Source organism: Callospermophilus lateralis, chromosome 18 (genome assembly GCF_048772815.1).
Source record: "Callospermophilus lateralis isolate mCalLat2 chromosome 18, mCalLat2.hap1, whole genome shotgun sequence".
Classification (NCBI taxonomy): domain Eukaryota; kingdom Metazoa; phylum Chordata; class Mammalia; order Rodentia; family Sciuridae; genus Callospermophilus; species Callospermophilus lateralis.
The window spans coordinates 24,985,772-25,007,918 of record NC_135322.1 but is presented as its reverse complement, the minus strand read 5'-3'; positions in this window follow the sequence as shown (position 1 = coordinate 25,007,918).

Genomic DNA, 22,147 nt, shown 5'->3' with positions numbered 1-22,147 from the left:
AATTTTTAGATTTCCCTGTGTATTCTCCAGAATGGATAGATGTAATTGGAACTCTAAAACAAACACGGTTTGTGCTAGCCTCTTGAAACATGACAAAATAAAGTAGTTCTAAGTTCTCTCTCTATGGTTTGTTTCCTCTTAATTTAGCACTAAGCATAGAATGGCAAAGAACACTTTCATTGAAAAAAGTTTCAAAGCTTCCCTTAAACTAAGAGTTCCCTAAAATCTCAGCATATATTTCTTCATCCACTCTTCATGATACTTTCAGGTAAAGATCAGTTCAACAATCCCACTTGGCAGCCCAAAGTTCCTTCTACTAAGTTGAAGCATTCCTTTGAAGTAAGAGCTTGAATTTTTAGGTTTCACTGTGTATTCTCCTATATGGATAGATGTAATTGGAACTCTAATTCAAACACGGTTCGTGGTAGCTTCATGAAACTTGACACAATAAAGTAGTTCTAAGTTCTCTCTCTGTGGTTTGTTTCCTCTTGATTTAGCGCACTGCAGAGACTGGCAAAAAAACACTTTCACTGAAAGGTGTTGCCAAGCTTCCCTTAAACTCCAAGTTCCCTGAAATCTCAGCATGTAGTTTTTCATTCAATCTTCATGATACTTTCAGGTAATGAGCACTTCAACAATTTCAATTGGCTGCCCAAATTTTGTTCTTCTAAATTGAAGCATTCATTTGCAGTAAGAGTTTGAATTTTTATTTTTCACTGTGTATTCTCATATATGGATAGATGTAATTGGAACTCTAAATTAAACACCGTTTGTGCTAACTTCATGAAACTTGACAATTGAGGTAGTTCTAAGTTCTCTTTCTAAGGTTTGTTTCCTATTGATTTAGCGGAAAGCAGAGACTGGGAAAGAACACTTTCTTTGAAAGGGGATGCCAAGCTTCCAATAAACAAAGAGTTCCCTGTAATCTCAGCATATATTTTCTAATCCATTCTTCCTGATATTTTCAGGTAATGATGAGTTCAACAATCCCACTTGACTGCCCAAATTTCTTTCTTCCAAGTTGAAGCATTCGTTTGCAGTAAGAGCTTGAATTTTTAGGTTTTTCTGTGTATTTTCCTTGATGGATAGATGTAATTGGAACTCTAAATCAAACACGGTATGTGTTAGCTTCATGAAACTTGACAAAATAAAGTAGTTCTAAGTTCTATCTCTATGGGCTGTCCTCTTTATTTAGCGCACTGCAGAGACTGGCAAAAAAAACACTTTCATTGAAAAGGGTTGCCAAGCTTCCTTTGAACTACCAGTTTCCTGAAATTTTAGAATATATTTTTTTCATCCAATCTTCATGATACTTTCAGGTAATGATAAGTACACCAATTCCACTTGGCTGCCCAAATTTTGTTCTTCTATGTTCAAGCATTCGTTTGCAGTAAGAATGTGAATTTTTAGGTTTCACACTGTATTCTCCTATATGGATAGATGTAATTGGAACTCTAAATCAAACATGGTTTGTGCTACCTTCATGAAATTTGACACAATAAAGTAGTTCTAAGTTCTGATTCTATGGTTTGCTTCCTCTTGATTTAGCACAAAGCCGAGACTGGCAAAAAAACACTTTCACTGAATTGGGTTGCCAAGATTCCCTTAAACTACGAGTTCCCTGAAATCTCAGCACATAGTTTTTCATCCAATCTTCATGAAACTTTCAGGTAATGGGCAGTTCAACAATCCCACTTGGCTGCCCAAATTTCGTTCTTCTAAATTGAAGCATTCATTTGCAGTAAGAGTTTTATTTTTTGTTTCACTGTGTATTATCATATATAAATAGGTGTAATTGGAACTATAATAAAAAATGGTTTGTGGTAGCTTCATGAAACTTGACACAATGAAGTAGTTCTAAGTTCTCATTCTATGGTTTGTTTCCTATTGACTTAGCCCAAAGCAGAGACTGGGAAAGAACACTTTGTTTGAAAGGGGATGCCAAGCTTCCATAAAACAAAGACTTCCCTGAATTCTCAGCATATATTTTTTCAACCATTCCTCAAGATACTTTCAGGTAATGATGAGTTCAACAATCCCACTTGGCTGCCCAAATTTCTTTTTTCTAGGTTGAAGAATTCCTTTGCTCTAACAGTTTCCATTTTTAGGTTTCAATATCTTTTCTCCAATATGGATAGATGAAATCGAAACTGTAAATCAAACACGGTTTGTGCTAGCCTCATGAAACTTGACAAAATAAAGTAATTCGAAGTTCTCTCTCTTTGGTTTGTTTGCTCTTAATTTAGCACTAAGCAGAGACTGGCAAAAAAGACTTTCATTGAAAGTGGTTGACATGCTCCCATTAAACTCTGAGTTCCCTGAAATCTCAACATATATTTTTTCATCCAATCTTCATGATACTTTCAGGTAATGATCAGTTCAACAATCCCTCTTGGCTGCCCAACTTTCGTTCTTCTAGGTTGAAGCATTTGTTTGCAGTAAGAGCTTGAATTTTTAGGTTTCACTTTGTATTCTCCTATATGGATAGATGTAATTGGAACTCTAAATCAAACACGGTTTGTGTTAGCTTCATGAAACTTGACAAAATAAAGTAGTTCTAAGTTCTATCTCTATGGTTTGTTTTCTTTTGATTTCGCACACTGCAGAGACTTGCAAAAAACCACTTTCATTGAAAGGGGTTGCCAAGCTTCCTTTGAACTATGAGTTCCCTGAAATTTCAGCATATATTTTTTCATCCAAACTTCATGATACTTTCAGGTAATGATAGGAACACCAATCCCACTTGGCTTCCCAAATTTTGTTCTACTAGGTTGAAGCATTGGTTTGCAGTAAGAGCTTGAATTTTTAGGTTTCACTCTGTTTTCTTCTACATGGATAGATGTAATTGGAAATCCAAATCAAACATGGTTTGTGTTAGCTTCTTGAAACTTGACAAAATAAAGTTGTTCTAAATTCTATCTCTATGGTTTGTTTCCTCTTGATTTAGCACACAGCAGAGACTGGCAAAAAAACACTTTCATTGAAAGGGGTTCCCATGCTTCCTTTGAACAATGAGTTCCCTGAACTCTCAGCGTATATTTTTTCATCCAATGTTCATGATACTTTCAGTTAATGATAAGTACACTAATCCCACTTGGCTGCCCAAATTACTTTCTTCAGGTTGAAGCATTCGTTTGCAGTAAGAGTTTGAATTTTTAGTTTTCAATCTGTTTTCTCCATATGAATAGATGTAATTGAAACTCTAAATGAAACACTGTTTGTGGTAGCTTCATGATACTTGACACAATTAAGTAGTTCTAAGTTCTGTTTTTATGGTTTGTTTCCTCTTGATTTAGAACATAGCAGAGTCTGGCAAAGAACTCTTTCTTTGAAAGGGATTGCCAAGCATCCATAAAACAAAGAGTTCACTGAAATCTCAGCATACATTTTTTCATCCATTCTTCATGATACTTTCAGGTAATGAGGAGTTCAAAAATCCCACTTGTCTTCCCAAATTTCTTTCTTCTCGGTTGAAGCATTCGTTCGCAGTAACAGTTTCCACTTGAAGGTTTCAATCTGTTTACTCCAATATGGATAGATGTAATTGGAACTCTAAATCAAACACGGTTTGTGCTAGCCTCTGGAAACTTGAAAAAATGAAGTAGTTCGAAGTTCTCTCTCTATATTTTGTTTCCTCTTGATTTAGCACTAAGCAGAGACTGGCAAAAAACACTTTCATTGAAAGGGGTTGCCAAGCTTCCATTAAACTACGAGGTCCCTGAAATCTCAGCATATATTTTTTCATCCAATCTTCATGATACTTTCAGGTAATGATCAGTTCAACAATCCCACATGGCTCCCAAAATTTCGTTCTTCTAGGTTGAAGCATTCGTTGCAGTAAGAGCTTCAATTTTTAGGTTTCACTGTGTATTCTCCTATATGGATAGATGTAATTGAAAGTCTAAATCAAACACGGTTTGTGGTAGCTTCATGAAACTAGACACAATGAAGTAGTTCCAAGCTCTCTTTCTAAGGTTTGTTTCCTCTTGATTTTACGCAAACCATAGACTGGAAAAAACACTCTCATTGAAAGGGGTTGCCAAGCTTTTCTTAAACTACGAGTTCCATGAAATATCAGCATATTTTTTTTTTTTATCCAGTCATCATGATACTTTCAGCTAATGATCAGTTCAACAATCCCTCTTGGCTACCCAAATTTTCTTCTTCTGGGTTGAAGCATTCGGTTGCAGTAACACTTTTAATTTTTAGGTTTCACTCTCTTTTCTTCTACATGGATAGATGTAATTGGAAGTCTAAATCAAACACGGTTTGTGTTAGCTTCATGAAACTTGACCAGATAAAGCAGTTCTATGTTCTATCTCTGTGGTTTGTTTCTTCTTGATTTAGTGCACTGCAGAGACAGGCAATAAAACACTTTCACTGAAAAAGGTTGCCAAGTTTCCTTTAAACGACGAGTTCTCTGATATCTCAGCAAACATTTTTCATCCAATCTTCCTGATACTTTCAGGTAATGATAAGGTCATCAATCCCACTTAGCTCCCCAAATATCTTTCTTCTAGGTTGAAGCATTCGTTTTCAGTAAGAGTTTGAATTTTTAGGTTTCACTGTGTATTCTCCTATATGGATACATGTAATTGGAAAACTAGATCAAACACTGTTTGTGGTAGCATCATGAAACTTGACACAATGAAGTCGTCCTAAGTTTTCTTTCTATGGTTTGTTTCCTCTTGATTTAGCGAAAAGGAGAGACTGAGAAAGAATACTATATTTGAAAGGGGTTGCCAAGCTACCATACAACAAAGAGTTCCCTGAAATCTCAGCATATATTGTTTCATCCATTCTCATGATACTTTCAGGTAATGATGAGTTCAACAATCCCACTTGGCTGCCCAAATTTCATTCTTCTACGTTGAAGCATTGGTTTGCAGTAAGAGTTTGAATTTTTAGGTTTCACTGTGTATGCTCCTATATGGAATGATGTAATTGGAATTCTAAATCAAAAAGGATTTCTGGTAGCTTCATGAAACTTGACACAATAAAGTAGTTCTAAGTTCTTTATGTATAATTTGTTTCCTCTTGATTTAGCAAAAAGCAGAGACTGGCAAAGAACACGTTCTTTGAAAGCGGTTGCCAAGCTTCTATTTAACAAAGAGTTCCTTGAAATCTCAGCATATATTTTTTCATCCAATCTTCATGATACGCTCAGGTAATGATGAGATCAACAATCCCACTTGGATGCCCGAATTTCTTTCTTCTAGGTTGAAGCATTTGTTTGCAGTAATAGTTTCTATTTTTAGGTTTCAATCTGTTTTCTCCATATGGATAGATGTAATTGGAACTCTAAATCAAACACGGTTTGTGCTAGCCTCTTGAAACTTGACAAAATAAAGTAGTTCTAAGTTCGCTTTCAATGGTTTTTTTCCTCTTGATTTAGCACAAAGCAGAAACTGGCAAAGAACACTTTATTTGAAAAAGGTTGCCAAGCTTCCCTGAAACAAAGAATTCCCTGAAATCTCAGCATATATTTTTTCATCTACTCTTCATGATCCTTTCAGGTAATGATCAGTTCAACAATCCCACTTGGTTGCCCAAATTTCGTTCTTTTAGGTTGAAGAATTCGTTTCAAGTAACCTTTTCTATTGATAGGTTTCAATCGGTTTTCTCCAATATGGATAGATGTAATTGGAACTCTAAATCAAACACGGTTATTGATAGCCTGTTGAATCTGGACAAAATAAAGAAGTTCTAAGTTCTCTCTCTATGGTTTGATTTCTCATGATTCAGCACTAAGCAGAGACTGGCAAAAAGCACTTTCATTGAAATGTGTTTCCTAGCTTATATTAAACTACGAGTTCCCTGATATCTGAGCATCTATTTTTTCATCCAATCTTCATGATACCTTCAAGTAATGATAAGTTCAACAATCCCACTTGGCTCCCCAAATTTCGTTCTTTTAGGTTGCAGCATTCGTTTGCAGTAAGAGCTTGAATTTTTAGGTTTCACTTTGTATTCTCATATATGGATAGATGTAATTGGATCTCTAAATGAAACACGGTTTCTGGTAGCTTCATGAAACTTGACACAATAAAGTAGTTCTAAGTTCTCTTTCTATGGATTGTTTCCTCTGGATTTAGCACAAAGCAGAGACTGGCAAAGAACACTTACTTTGAAAAATTTTGCCAAGCTTCCATAAAACAAAGAGTTTCCTGAAATCTCAGCATTTATTTTTTCATCCAGTCTTCATGATTCTTTCAGGTAATGATGAGTTCAACAATCCCACTTGGCTGCACAAATTTCGTTCTTCTAGTTTGAAGTATTCCTTTGGAGTAACCGTTTCAATTTTTAGGTTTCAATCTGTTTTCTCCAATATGGATAGATGTAATTGAAACTCTAAATCAAACACAGTTTGTGCTAGCCTCTTGAAACTTCACAAAATAAAGTAGTTCTAAGTTCTCTTTCTATGGTTTGTTTCCTCATGATTTAGTGCACTGCAGAGACTGGCAAAAAAACACTTACATTGAAAGGGGTTTCCAGGCTTCCTTTAAACTATGAGTTCCCTGAAATCTCAGCATATATTTTTTCATCCACTCTTCATGATACATTCAGGTAATGATCAGTTCAAAAATCCCACTTGGCTTCCCAAATATCTCTCTCTTAGTTTGGAGCATTCGTTTGCAGTAACAGTTTTCATTTTTAGGTTTCAATCTGTTTTATCCAATATGAATAGTTGTAGTTGGAACTCTAAATCAAACACAGTTTGCGCTAGCCTCTTGAAACGTGACAAAATAAATTAGTTCTAAGTTCTCACTCTATGGTTTGTTTCCTCTTATTTCGCACTACGCAGAGACTGGCAAAAAACACTTTCATTGAAAGGGTTTGCCAAGCTTCCATTAAACTACGAGTTCCCTGGAATCTCAGCATATATTTTTCATCCAATCTTCATGATACTTTCAGGTAATGATCGGTTCAACAATCCCACTTGGCTGCCCAAATTTCGTTCTTCTAGGTTGAAGCATTCGTTTGCAGTAAGAGCTTGAATTTTTAGGTTTCACTGTGTATTCTCCTATATGGATAGATCTAATTGGAACACTAAATCAAACACGGTTTGTGTTAGCTTCATGAAACTTGACAAAATAAAGTAGTTCTAGTTCTCTTTTTATGGTTTGTTTCCTCTTTATTTAGCGCACTGCAGAGACTGGCAAAAAAACACTTTCATTGAAGGGCGTTGCCAAGCTTCATCTGAACTACGAGTTTCCTAAAATTTCAGGATATATTTTTTCATCCAATCTTCATGACACTTTTAGGTAATGATAAGTAAACCAATTCCACTTGGCTGCCCAAATTTCGTTCTTCTATGTTGAAGAATTCGTTTGCAGTAAGAGTGTGAAATTTTAGGTTTCACACTGTATTCTCCTATATGGATAGATGTATTTGGACTCTAAATAAAAAATGGTTTGTAGTAGCGTCATGAAACTTGACACAATAAAGTAGTTCTAAGTTCTATTTCTATGGTTTGTTTCCTCTTGAATTAGCGCAAAGCAGAGACTGGGAAAGAACACTTTCTTTGAAAAAGGTTGAAAAGCTTCCATAAAACAAAGAGTTCTCTGAAATCTCAGTATATATTTTTTCATCCATTCTTCATGATACTTTCAGGTAATTATCAGTTCAACAGTCCCACTTGGCTTCCCAAATTTCTTTCTTCTAGGTTGAAGCATTCGTTTGCAGTAAGAACTTGAATTTTTAGGTTTCACTGTGTATTTTCCTATGTGGATACATGTAATTGGAACTCTAAATGAAACACGGTTTGTGGTAGCATCATGAAACTTGACACAATAAAATAGTTCTAAGTTTTCTTTTAATGGTTTGTTTCCTGTTGATTTAGCACTAAGCAGAGACTGGCAAAGAACACTTTCATTGAAAGGTGTTGCCAAGCTTCCTTTGAACTTCGAGGCCCCTGAAATCTGAGCATATATTTTTTCATCCAAACTTCATGAACTTTCAGATAATGATAAGTACACCAATCCTACTTGAGTACACAAATTTTGTTCTTCTAGGTTGAAGCATTCGTTTGCAGTAAGAGGTTGAATTTTTAGATTTCCCTGTGTATTCTCCAGAATGGATAGATGTAATTGGAACTCTAAAACAAACACGGTTTGTGCTAGCCTCTTGAAACATGACAAAATAAAGTAGTTCTAAGTTCTCTCTCTATGGTTTGTTTCCTCTTAATTTAGCACTAAGCATAGAATGGCAAAGAACACTTTCATTGAAAAAAGTTTCAAAGCTTCCCTTAAACTAAGAGTTCCCTAAAATCTCAGCATATATTTCTTCATCCACTCTTCATGATACTTTCAGGTAAAGATCAGTTCAACAATCCCACTTGGCAGCCCAAAGTTCCTTCTACTAAGTTGAAGCATTCCTTTGAAGTAAGAGCTTGAATTTTTAGGTTTCACTGTGTATTCTCCTATATGGATAGATGTAATTGGAACTCTAATTCAAACACGGTTCGTGGTAGCTTCATGAAACTTGACACAATAAAGTAGTTCTAAGTTCTCTCTCTGTGGTTTGTTTCCTCTTGATTTAGCGCACTGCAGAGACTGGCAAAAAAACACTTTCACTGAAAGGTGTTGCCAAGCTTCCCTTAAACTCCAAGTTCCCTGAAATCTCAGCATGTAGTTTTTCATTCAATCTTCATGATACTTTCAGGTAATGAGCACTTCAACAATTTCAATTGGCTGCCCAAATTTTGTTCTTCTAAATTGAAGCATTCATTTGCAGTAAGAGTTTGAATTTTTATTTTTCACTGTGTATTCTCATATATGGATAGATGTAATTGGAACTCTAAATTAAACACCGTTTGTGCTAACTTCATGAAACTTGACAATTGAGGTAGTTCTAAGTTCTCTTTCTAAGGTTTGTTTCCTATTGATTTAGCGGAAAGCAGAGACTGGGAAAGAACACTTTCTTTGAAAGGGGATGCCAAGCTTCCAATAAACAAAGAGTTCCCTGTAATCTCAGCATATATTTTCTAATCCATTCTTCCTGATATTTTCAGGTAATGATGAGTTCAACAATCCCACTTGACTGCCCAAATTTCTTTCTTCCAAGTTGAAGCATTCGTTTGCAGTAAGAGCTTGAATTTTTAGGTTTTTCTGTGTATTTTCCTTGATGGATAGATGTAATTGGAACTCTAAATCAAACACGGTATGTGTTAGCTTCATGAAACTTGACAAAATAAAGTAGTTCTAAGTTCTATCTCTATGGGCTGTCCTCTTTATTTAGCGCACTGCAGAGACTGGCAAAAAAAACACTTTCATTGAAAAGGGTTGCCAAGCTTCCTTTGAACTACCAGTTTCCTGAAATTTTAGAATATATTTTTTTCATCCAATCTTCATGATACTTTCAGGTAATGATAAGTACACCAATTCCACTTGGCTGCCCAAATTTTGTTCTTCTATGTTCAAGCATTCGTTTGCAGTAAGAATGTGAATTTTTAGGTTTCACACTGTATTCTCCTATATGGATAGATGTAATTGGAACTCTAAATCAAACATGGTTTGTGCTACCTTCATGAAATTTGACACAATAAAGTAGTTCTAAGTTCTGATTCTATGGTTTGCTTCCTCTTGATTTAGCACAAAGCCGAGACTGGCAAAAAAACACTTTCACTGAATTGGGTTGCCAAGATTCCCTTAAACTACGAGTTCCCTGAAATCTCAGCACATAGTTTTTCATCCAATCTTCATGAAACTTTCAGGTAATGGGCAGTTCAACAATCCCACTTGGCTGCCCAAATTTCGTTCTTCTAAATTGAAGCATTCATTTGCAGTAAGAGTTTTATTTTTTGTTTCACTGTGTATTATCATATATAAATAGGTGTAATTGGAACTATAATAAAAAATGGTTTGTGGTAGCTTCATGAAACTTGACACAATGAAGTAGTTCTAAGTTCTCATTCTATGGTTTGTTTCCTATTGACTTAGCCCAAAGCAGAGACTGGGAAAGAACACTTTGTTTGAAAGGGGATGCCAAGCTTCCATAAAACAAAGACTTCCCTGAATTCTCAGCATATATTTTTTCAACCATTCCTCAAGATACTTTCAGGTAATGATGAGTTCAACAATCCCACTTGGCTGCCCAAATTTCTTTTTTCTAGGTTGAAGAATTCCTTTGCTCTAACAGTTTCCATTTTTAGGTTTCAATATCTTTTCTCCAATATGGATAGATGAAATCGAAACTGTAAATCAAACACGGTTTGTGCTAGCCTCATGAAACTTGACAAAATAAAGTAATTCGAAGTTCTCTCTCTTTGGTTTGTTTGCTCTTAATTTAGCACTAAGCAGAGACTGGCAAAAAAGACTTTCATTGAAAGTGGTTGACATGCTCCCATTAAACTCTGAGTTCCCTGAAATCTCAACATATATTTTTTCATCCAATCTTCATGATACTTTCAGGTAATGATCAGTTCAACAATCCCTCTTGGCTGCCCAACTTTCGTTCTTCTAGGTTGAAGCATTTGTTTGCAGTAAGAGCTTGAATTTTTAGGTTTCACTTTGTATACTCCTATATGGATAGATGTAATTGGAACTCTAAATCAAACACGGTTTGTGTTAGCTTCATGAAACTTGACAAAATAAAGTAGTTCTAAGTTCTATCTCTATGGTTTGTTTTCTTTTGATTTCGCACACTGCAGAGACTTGCAAAAAACCACTTTCATTGAAAGGGGTTGCCAAGCTTCCTTTGAACTATGAGTTCCCTGAAATTTCAGCATATATTTTTTCATCCAAACTTCATGATACTTTCAGGTAATGATAGGAACACCAATCCCACTTGGCTTCCCAAATTTTGTTCTACTAGGTTGAAGCATTGGTTTGCAGTAAGAGCTTGAATTTTTAGGTTTCACTCTGTTTTCTTCTACATGGATAGATGTAATTGGAAATCCAAATCAAACATGGTTTGTGTTAGCTTCTTGAAACTTGACAAAATAAAGTTGTTCTAAATTCTATCTCTATGGTTTGTTTCCTCTTGATTTAGCACACAGCAGAGACTGGCAAAAAAACACTTTCATTGAAAGGGGTTCCCATGCTTCCTTTGAACAATGAGTTCCCTGAACTCTCAGCGTATATTTTTTCATCCAATGTTCATGATACTTTCAGTTAATGATAAGTACACTAATCCCACTTGGCTGCCCAAATTACTTTCTTCAGGTTGAAGCATTCGTTTGCAGTAAGAGTTTGAATTTTTAGTTTTCAATCTGTTTTCTCCATATGAATAGATGTAATTGAAACTCTAAATGAAACACTGTTTGTGGTAGCTTCATGATACTTGACACAATTAAGTAGTTCTAAGTTCTGTTTTTATGGTTTGTTTCCTCTTGATTTAGAACATAGCAGAGTCTGGCAAAGAACTCTTTCTTTGAAAGGGATTGCCAAGCATCCATAAAACAAAGAGTTCACTGAAATCTCAGCATACATTTTTTCATCCATTCTTCATGATACTTTCAGGTAATGAGGAGTTCAAAAATCCCACTTGTCTTCCCAAATTTCTTTCTTCTCGGTTGAAGCATTCGTTCGCAGTAACAGTTTCCACTTGAAGGTTTCAATCTGTTTACTCCAATATGGATAGATGTAATTGGAACTCTAAATCAAACACGGTTTGTGCTAGCCTCTGGAAACTTGAAAAAATGAAGTAGTTCGAAGTTCTCTCTATATATTTTGTTTCCTCTTGATTTAGCACTAAGCAGAGACTGGCAAAAAACACTTTCATTGAAAGGGGTTGCCAAGCTTCCATTAAACTACGAGGTCCCTGAAATCTCAGCATATATTTTTTCATCCAATCTTCATGATACTTTCAGGTAATGATCAGTTCAACAATCCCACATGGCTCCCAAAATTTCGTTCTTCTAGGTTGAAGCATTCGTTGCAGTAAGAGCTTCAATTTTTAGGTTTCACTGTGTATTCTCCTATATGGATAGATGTAATTGAAAGTCTAAATCAAACACGGTTTGTGGTAGCTTCATGAAACTAGACACAATGAAGTAGTTCCAAGCTCTCTTTCTAAGGTTTGTTTCCTCTTGATTTTACGCAAACCATAGACTGGAAAAAACACTCTCATTGAAAGGGGTTGCCAAGCTTTTCTTAAACTACGAGTTCCATGAAATATCAGCATATTTTTTTTTTTATCCAGTCATCATGATACTTTCAGCTAATGATCAGTTCAACAATCCCTCTTGGCTACCCAAATTTTCTTCTTCTGGGTTGAAGCATTCGGTTGCAGTAACACTTTTAATTTTTAGGTTTCACTCTCTTTTCTTCTACATGGATAGATGTAATTGGAAGTCTAAATCAAACACGGTTTGTGTTAGCTTCATGAAACTTGACCAGATAAAGCAGTTCTATGTTCTATCTCTGTGGTTTGTTTCTTCTTGATTTAGTGCACTGCAGAGACAGGCAATAAAACACTTTCACTGAAAAAGGTTGCCAAGTTTCCTTTAAACGACGAGTTCTCTGATATCTCAGCAAACATTTTTCATCCAATCTTCCTGATACTTTCAGGTAATGATAAGGTCATCAATCCCACTTAGCTCCCCAAATATCTTTCTTCTAGGTTTAAGCATTCGTTTTCAGTAAGAGTTTGAATTTTTAGGTTTCACTGTGTATTCTCCTATATGGATACATGTAATTGGAAAACTAGATCAAACACTGTTTGTGGTAGCATCATGAAACTTGACACAATGAAGTCGTCCTAAGTTTTCTTTCTATGGTTTGTTTCCTCTTGATTTAGCGAAAAGGAGAGACTGAGAAAGAATACTATATTTGAAAGGGGTTGCCAAGCTACCATACAACAAAGAGTTCCCTGAAATCTCAGCATATATTGTTTCATCCATTCTCATGATACTTTCAGGTAATGATGAGTTCAACAATCCCACTTGGCTGCCCAAATTTCATTCTTCTACGTTGAAGCATTGGTTTGCAGTAAGAGTTTGAATTTTTAGGTTTCACTGTGTATGCTCCTATATGGAATGATGTAATTGGAATTCTAAATCAAAAAGGATTTCTGGTAGCTTCATGAAACTTGACACAATAAAGTAGTTCTAAGTTCTTTATGTATAATTTGTTTCCTCTTGATTTAGCAAAAAGCAGAGACTGGCAAAGAACACGTTCTTTGAAAGCGGTTGCCAAGCTTCCATTTAACAAAGAGTTCCTTGAAATCTCAGCATATATTTTTTCATCCAATCTTCATGATACGCTCAGGTAATGATGAGATCAACAATCCCACTTGGATGCCCGAATTTCTTTCTTCTAGGTTGAAGCATTTGTTTGCAGTAATAGTTTCTATTTTTAGGTTTCAATCTGTTTTCTCCATATGGATAGATGTAATTGGAACTCTAAATCAAACACGGTTTGTGCTAGCCTCTTGAAACTTGACAAAATAAAGTAGTTCTAAGTTCGCTTTCAATGGTTTTTTTCCTCTTGATTTAGCACAAAGCAGAAACTGGCAAAGAACACTTTATTTGAAAAAGGTTGCCAAGCTTCCCTGAAACAAAGAATTCCCTGAAATCTCAGCATATATTTTTTCATCTACTCTTCATGATCCTTTCAGGTAATGATCAGTTCAACAATCCCACTTCGTTGCCCAAATTTCGTTCTTTTAGGTTGAAGAATTCGTTTCAAGTAACCTTTTCTATTGATAGGTTTCAATCGGTTTTCTCCAATATGGATAGATGTAATTGGAACTCTAAATCAAACACGGTTATTGATAGCCTGTTGAATCTGGACAAAATAAAGAAGTTCTAAGTTCTCTCTCTATGGTTTGATTTCTCATGATTCAGCACTAAGCAGAGACTGGCAAAAAGCACTTTCATTGAAATGTGTTTCCTAGCTTATATTAAACTACGAGTTCCCTGATATCTGAGCATCTATTTTTTCATCCAATCTTCATGATACCTTCAAGTAATGATAAGTTCAACAATCCCACTTGGCTCCCCAAATTTCGTTCTTTTAGGTTGCAGCATTCGTTTGCAGTAAGAGCTTGAATTTTTAGGTTTCACTTTGTATTCTCATATATGGATAGATGTAATTGGATCTCTAAATGAAACACGGTTTCTGGTAGCTTCATGAAACTTGACACAATAAAGTAGTTCTAAGTTCTCTTTCTATGGATTGTTTCCTCTGGATTTAGCACAAAGCAGAGACTGGCAAAGAACACTTACTTTGAAAAATTTTGCCAAGCTTCCATAAAACAAAGAGTTTCCTGAAATCTCAGCATTTATTTTTTCATCCAGTCTTCATGATTCTTTCAGGTAATGATGAGTTCAACAATCCCACTTGGCTGCACAAATTTCGTTCTTCTAGTTTGAAGTATTCCTTTGGAGTAACCGTTTCAATTTTTAGGTTTCAATCTGTTTTCTCCAATATGGATAGATGTAATTGAAACTCTAAATCAAACACAGTTTGTGCTAGCCTCTTGAAACTTCACAAAATAAAGTAGTTCTAAGTTCTCTTTCTATGGTTTGTTTCCTCATGATTTAGTGCACTGCAGAGACTGGCAAAAAAACACTTACATTGAAAGGGGTTTCCAGGCTTCCTTTAAACTATGAGTTCCCTGAAATCTCAGCATATATTTTTTCATCCACTCTTCATGATACATTCAGGTAATGATCAGTTCAAAAATCCCACTTGGCTTCCCAAATATCTCTCTCTTAGTTTGGAGCATTCGTTTGCAGTAACAGTTTTCATTTTTAGGTTTCAATCTGTTTTATCCAATATGAATAGTTGTAGTTGGAACTCTAAATCAAACACAGTTTGCGCTAGCCTCTTGAAACGTGACAAAATAAATTAGTTCTAAGTTCTCACTCTATGGTTTGTTTCCTCTTATTTCGCACTACGCAGAGACTGGCAAAAAACACTTTCATTGAAAGGGTTTGCCAAGCTTCCATTAAACTACGAGTTCCCTGGAATCTCAGCATATATTTTTCATCCAATCTTCATGATACTTTCAGGTAATGATCGGTTCAACAATCCCACTTGGCTGCCCAAATTTCGTTCTTCTAGGTTGAAGCATTCGTTTGCAGTAAGAGCTTGAATTTTTAGGTTTCACTGTGTATTCTCCTATATGGATAGATCTAATTGGAACACTAAATCAAACACGGTTTGTGTTAGCTTCATGAAACTTGACAAAATAAAGTAGTTCTAGTTCTCTTTTTATGGTTTGTTTCCTCTTTATTTAGCGCACTGCAGAGACTGGCAAAAAAACACTTTCATTGAAGGGCGTTGCCAAGCTTCATCTGAACTACGAGTTTCCTAAAATTTCAGGATATATTTTTTCATCCAATCTTCATGACACTTTTAGGTAATGATAAGTAAACCAATTCCACTTGGCTGCCCAAATTTCGTTCTTCTATGTTGAAGAATTCGTTTGCAGTAAGAGTGTGAAATTTTAGGTTTCACACTGTATTCTCCTATATGGATAGATGTATTTGGACTCTAAATAAAAAATGGTTTGTAGTAGCGTCATGAAACTTGACACAATAAAGTAGTTCTAAGTTCTATTTCTATGGTTTGTTTCCTCTTGAATTAGCGCAAAGCAGAGACTGGGAAAGAACACTTTCTTTGAAAAAGGTTGAAAAGCTTCCATAAAACAAAGAGTTCTCTGAAATCTCAGTATATATTTTTTCATCCATTCTTCATGATACTTTCAGGTAATTATCAGTTCAACAGTCCCACTTGGCTTCCCAAATTTCTTTCTTCTAGGTTGAAGCATTCGTTTGCAGTAAGAACTTGAATTTTTAGGTTTCACTGTGTATTTTCCTATGTGGATACATGTAATTGGAACTCTAAATGAAACACGGTTTGTGGTAGCATCATGAAACTTGACACAATAAAATAGTTCTAAGTTTTCTTTTAATGGTTTGTTTCCTGTTGATTTAGCACTAAGCAGAGACTGGCAAAGAACACTTTCATTGAAAGGTGTTGCCAAGCTTCCTTTGAACTTCGAGGCCCCTGAAATCTGAGCATATATTTTTTCATCCAAACTTCATGAACTTTCAGATAATGATAAGTACACCAATCCTACTTGAGTACACAAATTTTGTTCTTCTAGGTTGAAGCATTCGTTTGCAGTAAGAGGTTGAATTTTTAGATTTCCCTGTGTATTCTCCAGAATGGATAGATGTAATTGGAACTCTAAAACAAACACGGTTTGTGCTAGCCTCTTGAAACATGACAAAATAAAGTAGTTCTAAGTTCTCTCTCTATGGTTTGTTTCCTCTTAATTTAGCACTAAGCATAGAATGGCAAAGAACACTTTCATTGAAAAAAGTTTCAAAGCTTCCCTTAAACTAAGAGTTCCCTAAAATCTCAGCATATATTTCTTCATCCACTCTTCATGATACTTTCAGGTAAAGATCAGTTCAACAATCCCACTTGGCAGCCCAAAGTTCCTTCTACTAAGTTGAAGCATTCCTTTGAAGTAAGAGCTTGAATTTTTAGGTTTCACTGTGTATTCTCCTATATGGATAGATGTAATTGGAACTCTAATTCAAACACGGTTCGTGGTAGCTTCATGAAACTTGACACAATAAAGTAGTTCTAAGTTCTCTCTCTGTGGTTTGTTTCCTCTTGATTTAGCGCACTGCAGAGACTGGCAAAAAAACACTTTCACTGAAAGGTGTTGCCAAGCTTCCCTTAAACTCCAAGTTCCCTGAAATCTCAGCATGTAGTTTTTCATTCAATCTTCATGATACTTTCAGGTAATGAGCACTTCAACAATTTCAATTGGCTGCCCAAATTTTGTTCTTCTAAATTGAAGCATTCATTTGCAGTAAGAGTTTGAATTTTTATTTTTCACTGTGTATTCTCATATATGGATAGATGTAATTGGAACTCTAAATTAAACACCGTTTGTGCTAACTTCATGAAACTTGACAATTGAGGTAGTTCTAAGTTCTCTTTCTAAGGTTTGTTTCCTATTGATTTAGCGGAAAGCAGAGACTGGGAAAGAACACTTTCTTTGAAAGGGGATGCCAAGCTTCCAATAAACAAAGAGTTCCCTGTAATCTCAGCATATATTTTCTAATCCATTCTTCCTGATATTTTCAGGTAATGATGAGTTCAACAATCCCACTTGACTGCCCAAATTTCTTTCTTCCAAGTTGAAGCATTCGTTTGCAGTAAGAGCTTGAATTTTTAGGTTTTTCTGTGTATTTTCCTTGATGGATAGATGTAATTGGAACTCTAAATCAAACACGGTATGTGTTAGCTTCATGAAACTTGACAAAATAAAGTAGTTCTAAGTTCTATCTCTATGGGCTGTCCTCTTTATTTAGCGCACTGCAGAGACTGGCAAAAAAAAACACTTTCATTGAAAAGGGTTGCCAAGCTTCCTTTGAACTACCAGTTTCCTGAAATTTTAGAATATATTTTTTTCATCCAATCTTCATGATACTTTCAGGTAATGATAAGTACACCAATTCCACTTGGCTGCCCAAATTTTGTTCTTCTATGTTCAAGCATTCGTTTGCAGTAAGAATGTGAATTTTTAGGTTTCACACTGTATTCTCCTATATGGATAGATGTAATTGGAACTCTAAATCAAACATGGTTTGTGCTACCTTCATGAAATTTGACACAATAAAGTAGTTCTAAGTTCTGATTCTATGGTTTGCTTCCTCTTGATTTAGCACAAAGCCGAGACTGGCAAAAAAACACTTTCACTGAATTGGGTTGCCAAGATTCCCTTAAACTACGAGTTCCCTGAAATCTCAGCACATAGTTTTTCATCCAATCTTCATGAAACTTTCAGGTAAGGGGCAGTTCAACAATCCCACTTGGCTGCCCAAATTTCGTTCTTCTAAATTGAAGCATTCATTTGCAGTAAGAGTTTTATTTTTTGTTTCACTGTGTATTATCATATATAAATAGGTGTAATTGGAACTATAATAAAAAATGGTTTGTGGTAGCTTCATGAAACTTGACACAATGAAGTAGTTCTAAGTTCTCATTCTATGGTTTGTTTCCTATTGACTTAGCCCAAAGCAGAGACTGGGAAAGAACACTTTGTTTGAAAGGGGATGCCAAGCTTCCATAAAACAAAGACTTCCCTGAATTCTCAGCATATATTTTTTCAACCATTCCTCAAGATACTTTCAGGTAATGATGAGTTCAACAATCCCACTTGGCTGCCCAAATTTCTTTTTTCTAGGTGGAAGAATTCCTTTGCTCTAACAGTTTCCATTTTTAGGTTTCAATATCTTTTCTCCAATATGGATAGATGAAATCGAAACTGTAAATCAAACACGGTTTGTGCTAGCCTCATGAAACTTGACAAAATAAAGTAATTCGAAGTTCTCTCTCTTTGGTTTGTTTGCTCTTAATTTAGCACTAAGCAGAGACTGGCAAAAAAGACTTTCATTGAAAGTGGTTGACATGCTCCCATTAAACTCTGAGTTCCCTGAAATCTCAACATATATTTTTTCATCCAATCTTCATGATACTTTCAGGTAATGATCAGTTCAACAATCCCTCTTGGCTGCCCAACTTTCGTTCTTCTAGGTTGAAGCATTTGTTTGCAGTAAGAGCTTGAATTTTTAGGTTTCACTTTGTATTCTCCTATATGGATAGATGTAATTGGAACTCTAAATCAAACACGGTTTGTGTTAGCTTCATGAAACTTGACAAAATAAAGTAGTTCTAAGTTCTATCTCTATGGTTTGTTTTCTTTTGATTTCGCACACTGCAGAGACTTGCAAAAAACCACTTTCATTGAAAGGGGTTGCCAAGCTTCCTTTGAACTATGAGTTCCCTGAAATTTCAGCATATATTTTTTCATCCAAACTTCATGATACTTTCAGGTAATGATAGGAACACCAATCCCACTTGGCTTCCCAAATTTTGTTCTACTAGGTTGAAGCATTGGTTTGCAGTAAGAGCTTGAATTTTTAGGTTTCACTCTGTTTTCTTCTACATGGATAGATGTAATTGGAAATCCAAATCAAACATGGTTTGTGTTAGCTTCTTGAAACTTGACAAAATAAAGTTGTTCTAAATTCTATCTCTATGGTTTGTTTCCTCTTGATTTAGCACACAGCAGAGACTGGCAAAAAAACACTTTCATTGAAAGGGGTTCCCATGCTTCCTTTGAACAATGAGTTCCCTGAACTCTCAGCGTATATTTTTTCATCCAATGTTCATGATACTTTCAGTTAATGATAAGTACACTAATCCCACTTGGCTGCCCAAATTACTTTCTTCAGGTTGAAGCATTCGTTTGCAGTAAGAGTTTGAATTTTTAGTTTTCAATCTGTTTTCTCCATATGAATAGATGTAATTGAAACTCTAAATGAAACACTGTTTGTGGTAGCTTCATGATACTTGACACAATTAAGTAGTTCTAAGTTCTGTTTTTATGGTTTGTTTCCTCTTGATTTAGAACATAGCAGAGTCTGGCAAAGAACTCTTTCTTTGAAAGGGATTGCCAAGCATCCATAAAACAAAGAGTTCACTGAAATCTCAGCATACATTTTTTCATCCATTCTTCATGATACTTTCAGGTAATGAGGAGTTCAAAAATCCCACTTGTCTTCCCAAATTTCTTTCTTCTCGGTTGAAGCATTCGTTCGCAGTAACAGTTTCCACTTGAAGGTTTCAATCTGTTTACTCCAATATGGATAGATGTAATTGGAACTCTAAATCAAACACGGTTTGTGCTAGCCTCTGGAAACTTGAAAAAATGAAGTAGTTCGAAGTTCTCTCTCTATATTTTGTTTCCTCTTGATTTAGCACTAAGCAGAGACTGGCAAAAAACACTTTCATTGAAAGGGGTTGCCAAGCTTCCATTAAACTACGAGGTCCCTGAAATCTCAGCATATATTTTTTCATCCAATCTTCATGATACTTTCAGGTAATGATCAGTTCAACAATCCCACATGGCTCCCAAAATTTCGTTCTTCTAGGTTGAAGCATTCGTTGCAGTAAGAGCTTCAATTTTTAGGTTTCACTGTGTATTCTCCTATATGGATAGATGTAATTGAAAGTCTAAATCAAACACGGTTTGTGGTAGCTTCATGAAACTAGACACAATGAAGTAGTTCCAAGCTCTCTTTCTAAGGTTTGTTTCCTCTTGATTTTACGCAAACCATAGACTGGAAAAAACACTCTCATTGAAAGGGGTTGCCAAGCTTTTCTTAAACTACGAGTTCCATGAAATATCAGCATATTTTTTTTTTTTTATCCAGTCATCATGATACTTTCAGCTAATGATCAGTTCAACAATCCCTCTTGGCTACCCAAATTTTCTTCTTCTGGGTTGAAGCATTCGGTTGCAGTAACACTTTTAATTTTTAGGTTTCACTCTCTTTTCTTCTACATGGATAGATGTAATTGGAAGTCTAAATCAAACACGGTTTGTGTTAGCTTCATGAAACTTGACCAGATAAAGCAGTTCTATGTTCTATCTCTGTGGTTTGTTTCTTCTTGATTTAGTGCACTGCAGAGACAGGCAATAAAACACTTTCACTGAAAAAGGTTGCCAAGTTTCCTTTAAACGACGAGTTCTCTGATATCTCAGCAAACATTTTTCATCCAATCTTCCTGATACTTTCAGGTAATGATAAGGTCATCAATCCCACTTAGCTCCCCAAATATCTTTCTTCTAGGTTTAAGCATTCGTTTTCAGTAAGAGTTTGAATTTTTAGGTTTCACTGTGTATTCTCCTATATGGATACATGTAATTGGAAAACTAGATCAAACACTGTTTGTGGTAGCATCATGAAACTTGACACAATGAAGTCGTCCTAAGTTTTCTTTCTATGGTTTGTTTCCTCTTGATTTAGCGAAAAGGAGAGACTGAGAAAGAATACTATATTTGAAAAGGGTTGCCAAGCTACCATACAACAAAGAGTTCCCTGAAATCTCAGCATATATTGTTTCATCCATTCTCATGATACTTTCAGGTAATGATGAGTTCAACAATCCCACTTGGCTGCCCAAATTTCATTCTTCTACGTTGAAGCATTGGTTTGCAGTAAGAGTTTGAATTTTTAGGTTTCACTGTGTATGCTCCTATATGGAATGATGTAATTGGAATTCTAAATCAAAAAGGATTTCTGGTAGCTTCATGAAACTTGACACAATAAAGTAGTTCTAAGTTCTTTATGTATAATTTGTTTCCTCTTGATTTAGCAAAAAGCAGAGACTGGCAAAGAACACGTTCTTTGAAAGCGGTTGCCAAGCTTCCATTTAACAAAGAGTTCCTTGAAATCTCAGCATATATTTTTTCATCCAATCTTCATGATACGCTCAGGTAATGATGAGATCAACAATCCCACTTGGATGCCCGAATTTCTTTCTTCTAGGTTGAAGCATTTGTTTGCAGTAATAGTTTCTATTTTTAGGTTTCAATCTGTTTTCTCCATATGGATAGATGTAATTGGAACTCTAAATCAAACACGGTTTGTGCTAGCCTCTTGAAACTTGACAAAATAAAGTAGTTCTAAGTTCGCTTTCAATGGTTTTTTTCCTCTTGATTTAGCACAAAGCAGAAACTGGCAAAGAACACTTTATTTGAAAAAGGTTGCCAAGCTTCCCTGAAACAAAGAATTCCCTGAAATCTCAGCATATATTTTTTCATCTACTCTTCATGATCCTTTCAGGTAATGATCAGTTCAACAATCCCACTTCGTTGCCCAAATTTCGTTCTTTTAGGTTGAAGAATTCGTTTCAAGTAACCTTTTCTATTGATAGGTTTCAATCGGTTTTCTCCAATATGGATAGATGTAATTGGAACTCTAAATCAAACACGGTTATTGATAGCCTGTTGAATCTGGACAAAATAAAGAAGTTCTAAGTTCTCTCTCTATGGTTTGATTTCTCATGATTCAGCACTAAGCAGAGACTGGCAAAAAGCACTTTCATTGAAATGTGTTTCCTAGCTTATATTAAACTACGAGTTCCCTGATATCTGAGCATCTATTTTTTCATCCAATCTTCATGATACCTTCAAGTAATGATAAGTTCAACAATCCCACTTGGCTCCCCAAATTTCGTTCTTTTAGGTTGCAGCATTCGTTTGCAGTAAGAGCTTGAATTTTTAGGTTTCACTTTGTATTCTCATATATGGATAGATGTAATTGGATCTCTAAATGAAACACGGTTTCTGGTAGCTTCATGAAACTTGACACAATAAAGTAGTT